The sequence below is a fragment of the Neltuma alba genome, unplaced genomic scaffold, assembly GCF_004799145.2.
Source record: "Neltuma alba isolate B1F8T4 unplaced genomic scaffold, ASM479914v2 tig00010183_pilon, whole genome shotgun sequence".
Lineage (NCBI taxonomy): Eukaryota > Viridiplantae > Streptophyta > Magnoliopsida > Fabales > Fabaceae > Neltuma > Neltuma alba.
In genome coordinates, this window is record NW_021635124.1 from 186,326 (window position 1) to 201,900 (window position 15,575).

The 15,575-nt window shown below is 37.1% G+C and overlaps 1 pseudogene; it reads left to right on the forward strand.

The window, feature by feature from the left end:
- Positions 1–454: 454 nt before the first annotated feature.
- On the forward strand, positions 455–15,287 carry LOC114754699 (phenylalanine ammonia-lyase class 3-like; annotated as a pseudogene).
- Positions 15,288–15,575: the final 288 nt, after the last annotated feature.

Here is a 15,575-nt window from a genome sequence, read left to right on the forward strand (position 1 = left end):
GAAAAACACAAACGCAAGCATAGACACAGGGAAAGAAATTGAACAAGGCCACAAGAAAAAAAAATAAACTGGCTCTAATACCATTGCAGAGTTTGGGGCATACCTGGAGATTGGATATAATACAGATAGACAAGCAAAGGTCTGGTCACAATGATGGAGTTGGAACTGCGTTTCACAGTAAATGCACAAGGGACTGAGAGAGGGAGGCGTCAAGTTGAGAGAGAGAGAAGGAAGCCTTCTTCATGCGGCAATTTTCTCACTTATATCCATTAGGGAGAAGCTACCTCTATACTCCCATTCCTGTAACCGTTCCCGCCTCAATTTAAACAAAAAAAAAAAGAGTAAATCGTAGTTCCCAACCCACATGTTATGTTATTTATGCCAGAACCTCAAGTTTAAATGGATTTGGGTCCAATCCACTAAGGGTGGATTAGCCCATTTTCCTACAAAGAGCATGGTGAAAACTCCTGATTATTCCAACCCACTTAGATGGGGGGAGGCAGCAGAGTCGCTTAAGGGAAGCCACTTGGTGGAAGTGAGGGCCACGTCGACTGACTACTGTAGGGCTGTCATCTATCTAGGTAGCACAAGGCTGACGATTTCCAAGGTGGCCGCAGTGGCTAATCGAAGCTCCGACATGATGGTGGTTTTATCAGAGTTAGCAAGGGTCGGCTTGAAGGTGAGCAGTGATTGGATAATGAAAAGTGTCAAGGATGGGACTCCCGTTTGTGGTGTCACCACTAGCTTTGGCGCTGCTTCTCATAAGCAAACTGAACAAGTCGCTGCTCTTCAAAAGGAGCTTGTGAGGTTAGGCTCTTCCCCCTCTTCAAAAATGAAAATATCTTATGCATGTGTGTATTTTTTTTCATTTCAATTTCTAATTAAAATTTTAGTTATAATAAATAAATTACATGATTATTTTTGAAATTTTATTCCAGTTGCACGAAAATCCTATTTGTTTTTACTATTTTCGCATAACTAACATAAACAAGTGAAGTAATAAATTAGGGAAAATAAAACAAAAATGATACTCAAATTTAAAAATTCCCATTTGGTTACCTGAATAATAAAAATTCCCATTTGGTCACCCATGACTAAATTGGGATCTTGAAATTCGCTGAAAAGACCAAATTGTCCCCCTTTTTTTTAAATCATCAAGCACCCTCACCGGTCAGCTGGTTGCCAGAGCTCTAGCACCGGTTGCCACCACCAAGGTTAGGGGGACTGGCAACTATTTTTTGAGATTTTTACAACTCTAATAATGCGGTTAACAAGTTCTTTAACATCATTAACAAGAATTATGAAAATCCCAAAAAATTAGTTGTCCAGGTGATTGGCCAGCCACCCGAGCCTAGGTGACTGACAGCCCACCTGAACTCCCTACAAGGGTTACCGGCACTGGAGCTCCGACATTCGGCTAGCTGGTAAGGATGGTTGATGATTTTTAAAAAAATTAAGAGCAATTTGGCTTTTTTAACAAATTTCAAAATCTCAGTTTAGTTATGTGTGACTAAATAGGAATTTTCATTAATTAGATGACCAAACAAATTTAAGATCATTTTTATGTCATTTTTGTAACAAATTACATAGCTTTTCTTTCATAGGGCGCATTTCCCATACATCACGTATCATTTGGATAGATTTTATTTTCTATATTAATATTTTTGATATTTTAAAAAGAAATATTAATTTCTATCAATATTGTTGACTTGCACCATAATATTTTCTTAGTTTGCAAAACTGTTCGTAAAAATTTCAAGAGCACACAAAAATGCCACAGGTTTTTATTTTAACAAAGGTTTATTACTTTTTAATGATAGACCTTACCTCCGTTTATATTTTAAAAATTAACAGGATTTTGCTCAAATTAAGAGATGAGTTTGGGCGTTGGCAAAAAGAAAAAAAAGGGGGGGTGTTTGGGCACTCACCTAAAATGATGAGAATCCGAACTTATCAAATCTATGACCATACAGATCTGTTTTGGATAGTTGATATTTAATTTTTTAGTTTTTTTTAGAAAACAATTATTTTAGTAGGTATAAAATATAAAATAACAATAACCTTGAAACTATATTTTTTTTTTCAAAAAATGATTTTTATTTAAAAACAATTAATTGAAAATTTTAAATGTGGACATTCCACATGAGGAACTCATTATTCCAACGATATTATAATACAATGTACACATTCAGGAATACTTTATCAACTTAACTCTTTTGAAAACAATTCAGACTAATTTTCCCCATATCAAACAGCATTATACGGTTTCATTTTGTGCAGTAAAGGGCAAGTTTGAATAATTTTTCTCTTAACAAATATAATTAACTTCAAGGAAAAATTACAAATAAGACCCCTAATATTTAAAATTGCGATTTGAGACCCTTAATTTGGAAAATAGCTTCAGAGGACCCGGTTCCAAATTTCAAATATGAAATCTTAGTGAAATGTTTGAAATGTCCCTCAGCTAAATGACAAATTGACTATAAGAAATAATAAGTTCACTTTAACGAATAACAACTTCACTAGACCAAATCACAACTTAGCTAAGGATATGCCAAATGACAAATTGACTATAAAAAATGACAAGTTTATTTTAGCGAATAATAATTTCAGTAGACCAAATTATAATTTGGCTGAGGGATATTTCAGATATTTCATCAAGATTTCATATTTGTAATATAGGATCGGGTCTTTATTTGCTATTTTTTAAATTGAGAGTCCTAAATTGCAATTTCACATATTGGGGGTCTTTATTTGTAATTTTTCCTAACTTCAAATTTTTTTAACAAAAATAAAAAAATATTCATAAATTTTCCTCAAACTGGAATATATTGAGGGGTAGTTATAGTTTCATCAAAACTCATGCAGAAGTCTGTGTATGGCAAAAAAAACAAGCTCATCATTTAAAAGAATTTACATAGATTCTGTTTTAAACAAAGGACAGTATCAGTAGTTTTCACAAAATTCATAATTCGTAATAATCTGTATAAATTTTAAATCAAGAAAAAGCCAATAGAGATATACTAGTAATTTATTAATTAAATAATATCAACAAAATATTTATATTGAAAAATATAGAACACTGTTGCAGAAAACATCTTTTATGGCAGTTAAAAAGGTTTTCTCATAGCAGTTTTAGATTGATAGTGATTACTGTCAACGTAAAAAATTGATGATTCTGCGATAAAAATTTACTTTCCACAACAGTTTTTAAAAAATAATTGTCATGAAAATTGCTCAATAAATAGTGTTATGAGCTCACTTTTTATGGTGGTTATTTAATTAACCACCATAATAACCACCATAAAAAGAACTTTCCATGGAAATTAATAAAATAACCACTGTGAAAAATTTAAATTTTTTATAAAAATTTGTTTTAATTTGTATAAAACTTTCTTGCAATACCAAACCAAAACAAATCAATTCCACCGAGCAAAATAGACTAAAATAATACTCCCCCCGTTCCTTATTATAAGAGACGAATAACCGAATTACGTTGATCAAAAAAGCAGTTAAAATTAGTTAAGAGCAATCAATGTGTAAAAAGTATAATTTTTTTCCAAAAATACCCTCATTTATAAGGAGAGAGAACATGAAAGAGAACAATTAAATTATTAAAAGAAAGAGAAGTGGGAGGGAGGGAGAGTGTGAATTGGAAACAAAATAAATATGGGTAAAATAGAAAATCAACATAAAAAAGTAGAGACAACTTTTAAGTGTCTCTTATATATAGGAACATGTCATAAGCATCAAATGTCTCTTATAATAAGGAACAGAGGGAGTATAAAACTAATTCAAAGCTAAAACACTATTTTCGATAGACTAAAATTCAACTAAAATTTAATGAATTTAATGCTAAAACTAAAATCTAACACTAAGATAACTAAAATTTCTAGTCCTAATTCAACTAAACCTAATAATCAACAATTTAACCAATCCATAGTTCAACTAAACCTAATAAACAATGAACTTAAAAAAACTATATTTAAGTATTTATCAAAATTTTGAATTTCAACTACACTAAATGTTTATCAAAACATAGTCTCAAGTATGTTTTTGACAAACCATCTCTTATTGGGTTGATTTCTTTGGGTTTATATTTCACCTACCTCAAAATACTTGTAAATTAAAAGGAACAAATGGGGTGTTTGGATAGAAACCAAACCATGGTTTCAGAAGTGCTTTTACGGTTTACGAAGTAAATATATGGAGGAGTTTGCCTCGTTTTGCGGAAAAATGCTTCTGAAACCATGGTTTTCATATTGCCAAACACCCTTAAAGTCATTAGTTAATTGGATCAAAAATGTAAAAACTTAGGTGCAACTTAAAATTAGTGTTTCTATCATAATATTAACATCCAAATTGATTAAGCTGGTTAAATAAATGAATTGGTGAACCAATCCCCCAATTAGTGCAATTAAGAGGTTTAAAAGGGTCGACCAACCTATTTATAAATTTTGATGCCAAAAAAAAGAAAAAACTATTTATAAATTTTTTGTTCAAAGCTAAGCTAAGCCTAAAACAACATTATTTTAAGTTTAAAAAATAGTACTCCATCAAAATTGTAATTTAATGATTTTATTTTGTTAAATTATGTGTAATTTATATATGAATGTATGTTCCATTTACTTGGAAATTAATACATATTGATTTAAACATTACATTCAGGGTTAGATATAAAAATGTTTATATATTTTAATTAATTTATGTTATTTAATAGTAACTGAGCCGATTCAAATTATAATACTAACTCTTAGACCACTGCTTCAATGGGTTTGATTAGTGGTCTATTTGATTACCTTGATTTAAATGCACATACAATACCTACCCTCTGATGGAAAAAAATAACGATTATTGTGCCACTAGATTCTTAAACTCTGCGATATTCGACAAGGGAAAAGGGACAATGCACACTCTACCTATGCCAGCAAGCAGAGCAGCAATGGTGGTGATAGTGAACACTCTGCTTCAAGGCTTCTCAGGAATTCGATTTGAGATCTTAGAAGTGATCACCAAACTGCTCAACCACAACATCACTCCTTGCTTCTGGCGATCTCATCCCTCTTTCCTACATTCTCGCTTTGCTTGTTGGTCGTCCAAATTCACAAGCCATTGGGCCTTCCGGAGAGTTCCTTACTCCCAACCAAACTTTCCTTCAAGCTGGCATCAATAATATAGGTACAACATATATATACTGCATATGCATTCAACATACAAAGGTAGGTTCCATGAGTGTCAATTGATAAAGCATGGTATCAAAACTCAGCTTGATCGGTCAATTAGATTAGTGAACCAACTGATCAGTCCAGTCAAAAATCTTAAAAGATCAATCATGTTAAATTTCATATTTTTCCGTAATAGTTGAGCTTAAAATAAAGTCGTTTTGAGTTGAGAAATAAAAGAGAAGTAGTTTAATTTGTTAGATTTATGCTTTACTAACTTTGTTTTATTGGTTATGTGTAAATATTATATTTATTTGTGGACTTATGCGCTTTTTTAAATATTAATTTTTTTATAAGTGTTATATCTATATATATATGAATATTTTTATATATTAGTATTTTGATTATATTATTTTTGTGATAATTATGTTGTCTTCGGTTCAACGACAATTAAACCACTAACTCATGTTTCAACCAATTCAATAACTCATCCAATTCTTTAAAACGCGCAGACACATATATATACACACACAGACACACACATAAATGGCTTGAATCCAAAAATACAGTGCATGCCCATCGATTGTTTGTTTTGTTTTTTCGGTTTACCAACATCTAATTACATTATATTACTACTAACACAGGTATCGATACCAATAAATCATCAGGTGATGAGAGAGATACAGACAATGGTGGGTCCCACATGAATAGTGTAAAATTCTTTGAATTGCAGCCAAAGGAAGGCCTTGCTCTTGTGAATGGCACAGCTGCTGGATCTGGATTGGCTTCCGTGGTGCTTTTTGAAGCAAATATTTTAGCATTGTAAGAAAATGGGCCAGTCCACCCTTGGTGGATTGGACCCGAGCCCAATGTCATTTGGGACTCCAGTGTAAATAGCAAAACTCATGGGCCTTTAACTGTAATTTTCACCCTTTCATATATTTTGCCAAAAGCGGGAACAGTTAAGAACGAATGAGACGGTTTTTATTTGAACTAACATGAGGGGAGTTAAATAACTGATTCATTGGGATCAGTTTGCACGCAGTGCATTTTGCCTTTTTTCTCTTGCTTCAGACCTTTCTCTCCGTCTCTCTAAACTCTCTCTCTGGGTGTATTTGTTGTGTCTCCCAAATCCGACTCCGTCACCGTGATCGGACCTCCGCGTGGCAACCTGACTTTACTGCAGACTCCAGGTATGCCCGAAAACCTTCATTGGTATCAGAGCATGTGATATTTCCTGTAGATTCTGTGGCCTGCGTTTTCATATCAGTATTTTTTTCTGATTGTTCGGTCTGAGTAACTTGCGATTTGCTTCAATATATTATGCAAATCCTCCATTTTACTTTTAGTATGATTGTTTTTGTATCTTATATTTATGTTTAGACATACTGGGTTGCTTCTTTGCCTCTGTGAAGATCGTTTTACACTGGATATTCTTTTGGCCGTACGGTTCTCGTTTTTGAGTTTGCTTAAAATCAAGTTTTTAGGTTTCAAAATTTATCCCATTGTGTAGAACTCGAAAAAACGAAGAAAATGATATAAAGTACGCTAAAAACGGACACCAGACGGCGAAGATACGGAGGAGAGAAGAAATCGGGTCCGACGGGTCCGTCGAACCCGACCCGGTTGCAGAAGCCGGGTCAAGTCGACCCGGCTGGAGGTTGAAGGAGACCTCCAGGGGCCAAAACGGCGTCGTTTTGGCCCCTCCTGTTTTTTTTTTACAAAAAAAAAGCATGTATTGGGCTGGACGTAGGATCCAGCCTAGACCACAAAAAAAAAAAAGGAAGGGGCGTACTCGGCTGGAGGCAGGATCCAGCCCAGACCAAAATCATTAAAAAAAAAAATTGTGAAGGGAACCGGTTGGGCCGAAATGGACCTAAACCCAACCGGTCCAAATACTTTTAATAAAAAAAAGGGGTCTGTCCAAAAAAAAAATTTTTGACAAGCAGCGCCACGTGGCACCCCACCTTGGCACGTGGGGACCACCACCTGACAGGTGGTGGTGAGTGGAAGCCGCAGGCACGGCGCGTGTCACCGGCGGCAGGCTGCATGGTGGCGCGTGAAGTACACGCGCCGACAGGGCAAGTGGGTGAATTTTTTTAAAATTTTTCGCTAATTTTTCCTTCTAGGGGAGCGTGTAGGCGCGTGGAAGGTCCGTTTGAGGTGCGGTTTGTCTCTAAAAATCTCTAAAATCAAGATCTTCATTTTGATATATGATTTGATAATTTTGGAGATAATTAAGGATCTATTTCAGTGTATTTTCTGGTATTTTTCATGCGGAAATAAATTCCAGAATATTCAAAATAATTTAAATTATTTTGTTCTAGGTGAAAATGAAGCAAGAGGCTTCTAGCAGCACTGAAAATATCCAAGATGGTTCATTGGAATACTGATACATGGATAATGCAGTTCCAGAATATGAACCAGAGGATGAGGATCCTGAAGAGGACCCTGAAGAGGTTCCTCAAGAAATCCCGGAGGAGTTAATGGATTCTGGACCTAAGTCAGAATCTTTATTTCCTACTGAACCCCTTCGTACCGAACCTCATTTGGTCTGTAATGATTCGCTAAATCTTCCCAATAAAACCGAAGTAGTGGAAGGCGAAGAGGTGGATCAACCCTGTACCCCTGCTTTAGCTATGAGAATAGCTGAAAGCGATGCAGCTAAATTGACAAACATAAAAGGCATCAATGGTGTGCTCGCTAGCTACGTCCATTACACGACCGATAAGAAGAATACCGAATTCTACCTTAGAGTCATAATGGAGTACATAAGAGCAATAAGAGTTAGAGGTGGACCTAAAGGCAAACCCATAAGAAAGTCTTACTGGATTTGGGCCATAGAGCTAGTGTCCTCCTTTATGAACAAAACGCGCAAACTTAGAAGCCTAAGAAAAGCAATGCTTGATTACATTTATGTTCATATCAAATGATGTAATATTTGCATTCGCCTTGAATTTGTGATTTCATGCATTGTAAACAGACTAAGTATGTTATTTCATTTAATGAAATTACTTGAATTATTGTTGTATGGTTATTTATAAATATCATATGTATGCCTTTTATAAGTGGGAGCTTTTAGAAGATGAGACTTCTAAAGGTTACAATCTTTGAAGTGCTTATATAAAATCTTTGATAGGACATGATGATTATTGCTAGTATCTGTGTGATGGGAGGTACAAACGTATTCTCCTGATCATAGATCTAGTAATTTCATTATTTACTGATCGAGGATAATATAGGCACATTACATTGTATACTTCATTGTGCTATATAACTGAAATGTTCTTTGGTTCGGTTCTCTTTTAAGAGAACATAGATTAATGTGGGATAGATTTGTCACAGAACTAAGAATGGCAACCAAGAACATAATTGCTGAATTGAATAAGGGAGAAAAGCTTAACGGGGACAACTGGGACATCTGGCACCGAAAGGTCTAGTATATCCTAGAGGAACAGGATGCGATAGAGCCTCTCACCACTGCTATGGTTGAACCTGAGGCTGGCAACACAAACCAGCACAGGAGAGACCAAGAGGCATATCTAACCTGGAAAAAGAAGAATAGCATAGCAAGAATCACGCTTTTGAGCTCCATGGCTGATGACCTGATGTGTGAGTTTGAGTCACACAAAACTGCACAGGCCATGTGGATAGCATTGAAGGATAAGTTTGGCAGAGTCTCTACGACCAAGCTTAGAAGGTTGACGATTAAGTTTGATACCTATAAGCTCAAGCCAAACAATCCTATGAAGCAACATCTGAGAGAGATGGCCAATATGATCCGGGAACTGAAGGAAGCTGGACATAATCTGTCTGATGAGCAGCAAGTGCAGGCTGTCATCAGGTCGCTCCCTGCAAGTTGGGAGCACATGAAAGTCAACCTAACCCACAATGAAAACATCATCACTTTTAACGATGTAGCTAAGCATCTGGAGCTGGAAGATGAACGTCTAGAGGCTTACAAGAGCTCTGGACAGACTTATTTAACTGAGGATGCTGGTACTTCCCAATCTAAGCCCAATTTCAAAAAGGGCAAGAAGCCCCAAAAGAAAGGGAAGAAGGGCGGTCCTCAATTTAAAAAGGGCAAGAAACAATTTAAGAAGAAGGGAAAGAAAGGCGGGAAGAAGAAGCTAGACCTGAAGAAGGTCAAATGCTTCGCCTGCCAACAAATAGGCCATTTCGCACGTGACTGTTCTAAACAGGCTGAAAGCGAAAAGGTATTAGTGAATTATGTGAATTCACATGTTTCATATGTTTCTAGTACTGTTTTTCTAACAGAACCTGTTTCTTCTTCTTGGATTATAGACTCAGGCTCCACAGACCACGTAAGCAGGGATCGGGGATCCTTCGTGGAATACCGTCGGTTGCCGTATCAAAGCAAGTGGCTTTATGTTGGGAACAATGCGAGAATCGAGGTTTGAGGCATTGGCACCTGCAAGCTTGCTTTGCGTGGTGGAAAGACCTTGATACTCCATGATGTGCTTCATGCTACCGACATCCGACGGAATTTAATTTCTGTTATTTGCTTAGTAGACTTTGGGTTTAATGTTTATTTTCATGATAAAGTTGCAGACATTTCCTTTAACTTTGAATTTTATGGTTCAGCATTCAGATTCCAGAAATTTTTTGTTATGGATCTTGCTTTTGGTTTTAACGCTCATGATTGTTTTGCTATTTCTTCAAGCAATCCTGATATGAATATCTGGCATGCTAGACTAGGACATATTAATCAAAATAGAATGATTAAACTAGCAAAAGAAGGAATGTTGGGCACAATCCCTAACATGGAAATGTCCTTATGTGAAAATTGTCTAGCTGGTAAGGCAACTAGAAAACCTTTCGATAAGGGAACAAGAGCTGAAAATCCATTGCAATTAATCCATTCTGATATCTGTGGTCCAATGAGTGTGAGGGCGAGACATGGAGCTTGGTATTTTATTACCTTTATTGACGATTTTTCACGATATGGTCATGTCTATTTGATCTCACATAAGTCTGAAGCACTTGAGTGCTTTAGACGATACATAAATGAGGTAGAGAATCAAATAGATAGTAAAATTAAAGCATTACGTACTGATCGAGGTCGTGAATATTTATCTGATCAATTTAAACAGCTCTGTGAGGAAAAAGGGATAATTAGACAACTGACTATCCCTGGCACTCCACAACAGAATAGAGTGGCTGAGAGGAGGAATAGAACTCTTCTAGACATGGTTAGGTCTATGATGGCTCAAGCAAACCTACCAATTTCATATTGGGGTGATGCTTTATTAACGGCAACCTTCATACTCAACCGTGTGCCCTCAAAATCAGTCGCTTCCACACCCTATGAATTATGGACAAAACGCAAACCGGATTTGAGTGTCCTAAGACTCTGGGGTCAGCGGCATATGTTCATGATGATTCCCACAAGCATGGGAAATTGGGTCCTAGAGGAAAGAAATGTATCTTTATAAGGTACTCTGAACAATCTAAAGGATATGTTTTCATAGGTGAAAACGAAGATGGAACAGTGACTGAAATGGAATCAAGAGATGCCACATTCATTGAGACTGAATTTCCTAATAGAGGAGATGTTGACCGTACTGTTTCTCTTTATGAGACACAGGAACAAGTCAGTGCAGAACAAATTGACAGACCAGAATCGTCTAGATGTGTCAATCTGAGTGGGAGCCAAGAAAGGTCAACACCAAGACCTGAACAAAGAAAGAAAGATAGGCAAATAGCTCCCGTCAGAAGGAGTAACAGGGAAAGTGTTCCCAAAAGACGCTTTCAAATAGAAGGCGAATCTCTCTTAGTTACTCCAGAAGGGGATGATGAGCCCCGTTCTGTACGAGAAGCCTTGTCAGGTCCTGCAAAAGATGAATGGATGAAAGCTATGGAAGAAGAAATGGACTCAATGAAAAAGAACCAAGTTTGGGTGTTAGTTGATCTTCCAAAAGGGCATAAAGCCATTGGGACAAGTGGGTTCTCAAAATTAAAAGAAAAGTGGATGGATCAATTGACAAATATAAGGCTCGATTAGTGGCAAAGGGGTACACACAACAGGAAGGAATAGATTATGAAGATACATTCTCACCTGTTGTGCGTTTCAATTCTATTAGACTTATTCTGGCAATAGTAAACAGTTTAGATTTAGAATTACATCAGATGGATGTAAAAACCGCATTTCTGAATGGTGATCTGGATGAAGAAATCTATATGGAACAACCATTAGGTTTCATTGAAAATGGAAAGGAAAATAAAGTTTGTAAACTCAAAAGATCCATTTATGGATTGAAACAATCATCCAGACAGTGGTATTTGAGGTTTCACAAAGCAATAACCTCGTATGACTTCCAAATGATAGAGGAAGACCACTGCGTCTACATTAAGCGGTTTGAGGGTAATTTTGTCATATTATCCTTATATGTAGACGATATACTATTAGCCAGAAATAGTCTAGATTCGGTGGTGGCTATTAAAGAATGCTTTCATCGAATTTTGAAATGAAAGACATGGGTGAAGCAGAGTATATACTTGGAGTTAAGATCTAAAGAAATCGTTCAAAATGAATCCTCTCTCTTTCACAAGAGAATTATATCAACAAGATTCTTGAGCGATTTAACATGAAAGACTGCAATCCCATGAGTACACCCGTTGCCACTGGAGTGGCTTTGAGTTCTGACATGTGTCCCAAAACCGAATATGATAAAAGGAAGATGGAAAAAGTTCCATATGCCAGTGCTGTTGGTAGTCTGATGTACGCAATGATGTGTACAAGACCAGACATCTGTTATGCAGTGGGACTGGTGAGCAGATTCCAGTCTAACCCCGGTGAAAAGCATTGGAAAGCAGTGAAGAGGATCTTGAGATACTTAAAGGGCACTTCCAATTATGCACTGTGCTACGAAGGAGGTGACCTGCGTCTTGTTGGGTACTCCGATGCTGATGTAGGCGGAGATGAAGAAGAACGAAGGTCAACTTCAGGTTATACCTTCTTACTCAACAATGGCGCCATATGTTGGAGTAGCAAGAAGCAAACGTGCATTGCCTTACATTCAATGGAAGCTGAGTTTGTGTCTTGCACTGCAGCAGTGCAAGAGGCTTTATGGCTGAAGAGATTTATAGAACACCTTGGATTTGGAAACAAGAGTACCAATCCGGTGATGATATACTGTGACAATACTGCAGCCATAGCCTATACTAAAGATCCTAAGTATCACAGCAAAACCAAGCACATTGACATCAAGTATAATTTTGTTAGAGATTACATAGCACAAAAGATTGTTACTGTACAATACATTTCAACCAAAAGTATGGTAGCAGATCCTCTGACAAAGCCAATAGGCGAAAGAGTTTTTAAAGAACATGTACAAGCCCTTGGCATACATAAAGTGTAATATGAATGCTCATTAATGAAATTATATTTCGTTATCACTTTATGTGTTTGTCCGAAAGTATACAATGTCTAGTATGTCGTACAGGTTAAAAAGGTTGGCTCTCTCACACGAGCAACCGCCTTTGACACTCAGGTGGAGTGAACAAAGATGAGACATTTGTGTTCACCAGTAAAGCAGCAATGAATGCTGATATGGTAGAGAAGAAACACAAACTGTATGTCGCCTTGACTAAAGTGTAGCAAGTCAAGATGAGATCCACTTTGATAAAGCTGGATCGAAGTTTGGAATCCCACTTCCATAATACCTGTAGCCAGACAACAAACTCTTTAACGTCGACGTCATAACAATGAGCAGAGTTGAAGAATTTGGGTTTAGATACTGAGTGTGTCTGGACCTAAGTCTGTATGGTGTTAATAATAAATCTAAATCGACATACGCTCTTATAGTAAAAGAGTAACACCGTAGCATGTGTTTCATACCACATGTGCTGAGAGAACCGCAAAAGGGAAGCAAGTGAAAGATCCCTGCTTCATTGCTGTGTGAGTCCCAGGGAGGAATTATCCTCCTATTGGTGTCCTTTGACTTTGACAATATCATGAAGATATGTTTCAGTGACTGCTACTTTGGCATATGTCCTATGGTCATGATTGATGCGATCTAAGGTAGTATGCTAAGAAAGCGGCTGATTCATTTCAAAGTAATATTTGGGCGAAAGGAAGATTGACTGTGATATACACACCTATGCTAGTGTCTGTGACATGTCCCTTATGACATTTTGTGGTCGTAAGTGTGGATACTAGACATAAGAGAAAGGTAATTTGAGTCAACTATTGGCTCGAGAGGGATTAGATTTACCATGAAAAAGTGTATATAAGTAAATCTAGGACATCTGAGGCATAATTTTAAAATTCAAGCTACACAAAGAAGAGGGTGACTTGTGCTGATCCTTTAAAAAGGGATTTCTAGTACAAGGACCCAAGCGAAGACGTCATGCCTACGCGGTCACGGCAAAGCACTAAGTATGAAATTGAGGGAAGGTGAAGAGACTAGACCCGTGACATCTAATCCACCAAGTGTGAGTGGGAGATGTAGGAAAATGGGCCAGTCCACCCTTAGTGGATTGGACCCGAGCCCAATGTCATTTGGGACTCCAGTGTAAATAGCAAAACTCATGGGCCTTTAACTGTAATTTTTGCCCTTTCATATATTTTGCCAAAAGCGGGAATAGTTAAGAACGAATGAGATGGTTTTTATTTGAACTAACATGAGGGGAGTTAAATAACTGATTCATTGGGATCAGTTTGCACGCAGTGCATTTTGCGTTTTTTCTCCTGCTTCAGACCTTTCTCTCCGTCTCTCCAAACTCTCTCTCCGAGTGTATTTGCTGTGTCTCTCAAATCCGACTCCATCACCGTGATCGGACCTCCGCGTGGCAACCTGACTTTACTGCAGACTCCAGGTATGCCCGAAAACCTTCAAGCATTATTGTCAGAAGTCACATCTGCCATTTTTGCTGAAGTAATGAATGGGAAACTAGAATTCACTCATCATATAATTCACTATCTTAAGCACCATCCTGTTCAAATTGAAGCTGCTGCAATCATGGAACACATTTTAGATGGTAGCTCTTATGTGAAGCAATCTCTGAAATCCCAAAAGCTTAAGAAAGAACGACATGCTCTTATAACCTCCTCAATGGATAGGACCACAGATTGAAGTCATCAAATAGAGCACCAAGTCCATTGAGAGGGAGATAAACTCCATGAACGACAATCCTTTAATCGATATTTGAAGTAACAAGGCTTTCCATGGTGGTAATTTCCAAGGCACGCCCATTGGAATTTCAATGGACAACACACGTTTAGCTGTTGCTTCGATAGGCAAACTTGTGTTTGCATAGTTCACTGAGCTGGTAAATGAGCTGGTAAATGACATGTACAATAATGGGTTTCCATCGAATCTCTTTGCTTCTAGAAACCAAAGCTTAGATTATGGTTTTAAGGCATGTGAAGTTGCAATGGCGTCTTATTGTTTTGAACTTCACTACTTGGCAAATCCAGTGACGAGTCACGTTCAAAGTGCAGAACATCACAACCAAGATGTGAACTCTCTGGGTTTGATTTCTGCGAGAAAAACTAGTGAGGCTATTGAGATCTTGAAGCTCATGTGCTCAACTTATTTGGCAGCACTATGTCAAGCCATTGACTTGAGGCACTTGGAAGAAATCTTCATTATCACTGTGAAAAACACTATAAGCCAAGTTACAAATAAGATATTTCCTTCTACAAAATACCCATTTGATCGACTTTGTAAAGTCTCAGAGTGGTTGATAAAGAATATGTGTTTTCATACATTGATGATCCCTTCAATGTTGCTTACCCACTGATGCCAAAACTGAAACAAGTTCATTATGAGAAAGCACATAAGAACGTTGTGAAAGGGAGGATGAATAGTGTGAACAGTGCTTCAATTTTTGAGAAGATTGATGACTTTGAGGATGAACTTAAGTGTGTTTTGCCAAAGGAAGTTGAAAGAGCAAGGGTAGGTTATGAGAATGGTGAGCCAGCCATTCCAAATAGAATTAAGGAGTGTAGGTCATACCCCATTATACAAGTTTATAAGGGAAGAGTTAAAGTCTAGCTTGCTTACAGGAGAAAAGATCAAGTCACTAGATGAGGACTTAGATAAAGTGTTTAAAGCAATTTTTTTTTTAAGTTACAAAGACAAGCTGAAGCTTGTATAAAAAGAAAACTAGGAACCAACTGTCCTAGTCTGCAAAATCAATAGAAATAAACAGACATGAGGTAAGCATCAGTAGTGTTGTCTGTCCTCCGAAATGATCTGCCTGTAAATAAGAGGAGTTGTCAGCACCAAAGTTATTTAGTAGTTACTTTGATGCCCCATCTTTGCCATGTAGTCCGCACATCTAATTAATTCCCTACTAGTAAGGAAGACTTCATGCCAGTCTGCATACAGTAGTTCCCTGGTCTCCCTCACCAAACCCTGTAAAGGATGGCCATTCATGCAATCC